Source organism: Lonchura striata, chromosome 21, assembly GCF_046129695.1.
Source record: "Lonchura striata isolate bLonStr1 chromosome 21, bLonStr1.mat, whole genome shotgun sequence".
Classification (NCBI taxonomy): domain Eukaryota; kingdom Metazoa; phylum Chordata; class Aves; order Passeriformes; family Estrildidae; genus Lonchura; species Lonchura striata.
The window spans coordinates 10876060-10878559 of NC_134623.1; the positions used below are offsets into that span (position 1 = coordinate 10876060).

The 2500-nt window shown below is 79.0% G+C and overlaps 1 non-coding gene across 1 annotated transcript; it reads right to left on the minus strand.

Annotated features, from left to right (window-relative positions):
* Positions 1–577: 577 nt before the first annotated feature.
* Positions 578–730, minus strand: LOC144247367 (5.8S ribosomal RNA). Its single transcript, XR_013341069.1, has one exon. It is a non-coding gene; the product is annotated as a 5.8S ribosomal RNA (ribosomal RNA).
* Positions 731–2500: the final 1770 nt, after the last annotated feature.

Genomic DNA, 2500 nt, shown 5'->3' on the forward strand with positions numbered 1-2500 from the left:
GGGGGGACGCGGCCGCCAGGCGGCGGGCGCGACGGCCTTCGGCGGGGAGAGGGAGAGAGCGAGAACGGCGACGGCGCCCCTGGCGCCCCGAGACGGCGACAGAGAGGGACGGGGAAGGGAAGGAGAGGACGACGCGGGGGTCGCCCCCGCCCCCCCCGGCGCTCGCGCCTCGCGCGCGGCAGCACGGCACGGTACCCGCGCGGTACCCACCCGCAGACAGCCGCCCGCGCGGGGGGAGGCCGGGGGGGGGCGAGGCCCGCGCGCCTCGCCTCCCCCCCTCTCGCCCTCGTCTCTCGGCCCTCGGCGGGGCGCTCTCGACGCCGCCCCGTCTCTCTCGCTCTCTTTCTCCCCGGCCGCCGCGCCGCCGCTCGGCGACGCGGCCCCCGGCGAGGACGAGCTCCGCCCCAGCGGCTCGCTCCGGGAGCGGGGAGCTACGGAGCGCTCCCCGAGTCTGCATTTAGGGGGACGAAGGCCCTCGGGCGCGGCCACGACGGCCACGGCCACGACGACGGGCCTGCGAGGCGACCCCAGCCGCGCCGCCGGGGTGGCAACCCCCGGGCGGCGATTGATCGTCAAGCGACGCTCAGACAGGCGTAGCCCCGGGAGGAACCCGGGGCCGCAAGTGCGTTCGAAGTGTCGATGATCAATGTGTCCTGCAATTCACATTAATTCTCGCAGCTAGCTGCGTTCTTCATCGACGCACGAGCCGAGTGATCCACCGCTAAGAGTTGTCTGGCTTTCGGCACCGAACCCCGCACACGGGCGGAGGGGGCCCCTTTTTTTCTCTCTCGCCGAGGGGGCACGCACGCGGGCCGCCCCCGGCTTCGACCGTACGAGCACACAACGCAACGAACCGAGTGGGGGGGGAAAGAAAAACCATCCGAGAGCGAAACGCCCAACGGAACGCTCCGAAGGTCGGCGGGAAAGGCGGGGGGACCCGCGTCCCCGACCGCCTCCCCCCGCCGCTACGAGCGAGGGGAGACGCCGCCGGCAAACTGTGCCGTCCTCCGGAGGCGGCCCAGGCGCCCGGGCTCGGCCCGGCCTCCGCACGGAGGAGGCACGCGGCGCGCGCCGGACCGCGGGGGGACACGGCGGCCCGCCCGGCCTCGCTGCAACGGGACGACGGGACGCACGCGGCCGGGGGCGCGGCCGTCGGCCCCCGCGCGCGCCGCTCTCCCTTCTCACCGCCGCTCCGCGGACCCGCGGAGCGCCGCCGCGCCACCGCGCGGCCGGCTCGCTCTCTCTCCCCAGCGGCCTTGCCGCGCTCGAGACGGCACACGACGGCCACCGCCCAACCGGCAACGCCCCCCGCGGGACCGCTCCCGCCGGGAAGGGCGAGCGCCCGGCGGACGCGCTCCGCCGCCGGCGCCGGAGGCGGGCGCCGCACCGAGACCCGAGCCGGCGTCGCGAGCGCCCGGAGCCTGCCGGACGGCTGACCCGCCGCCGCAACGGCCGCACTCCCGGGACCGCCGCCGCCTCGCACCGTCACGGAGCCCCTTTTTCCTCGGGCACGCGCGGCCCAGGGGAAGGCGTGCGGCGCCGAGCCGGGGGGGTAGGCGGGGAGGGGGGCAGCGACGCCCGCCCTTTTCTCCCCGCTGACCGGGCGGGGAGACCGGGCGGGGAAGCGCCCCCCCCCCCCAACCCCCCACGGCCGCCGCGCGCACGACCTTCCTCCGGGGCTCCGCGAGCGGACGGAGAAAAGGGCGACGGGGAGGCGGCGGGCGGGGCCCGGGCCGGGACCGCCGCCGGCGACGGCGGGCGCCGTCCGGCCGGCCGTCCCCGCTGGCGGGGGACACTCGCCGAGCGGCGCCGCCGCCGCTCGGCACGGGGCCGCCCGCGCTCGCGGACTCTCCGGCGACGGAGGGACCTGCCGAGCGCTCGGCCCCGGGCGGGCGGGCGGTCGCTGAGCCGGGGACGGCCGGCGACCGGCGCCGCCGGCGCGCTCGAGGAGAAGGCCGTCGAGGGGAGAGAGACGGCGCGGCCGCGCCGCGCGCGGCGCCGCACCCCAGAGACCGCAGAGGCGGCCGAGGAAGGAGGAGAGCGCGGCGGGCCCCGGCGGCCGCAACCCCGCAGCTGAGGAAGGGGCGAGAGAGCGCGCGCTCTCTGCCGGCGTCGCCCGTTTCGAGGCGAGCGGGTCGGCCCCCGCGGCCGACCGCGCGCCGCGGCCTCTCCGCCGAGGCCGGGCCGCGGAGAGGGGGGGGCAGGGCGCCCCTCCCCGGCGCGGCGCGACAAACCCCCCGCGCGCGGTAACGCGGCGGGACGACGGCCGCGCGGCCGGTGGCCGCGGGCACCACCGCAGGGGATCACGCGGGAGTAGCTCCCCACCCCTCAATGGAGCCGCGCACCGCCGCCCGGCAACCGCCGCCGCCGCCGCCGCGGCGGAAGGACGCGCCGAGCCGCCCGAGTCTTTAAACCGCCGCCCCGGCTCGGCGGCGGCCCTTTCGCGGCCCCCTCCCCGCAGCGTTTGACGACGCCGAGGAAAAGGAAGCCGGGGGGCCGC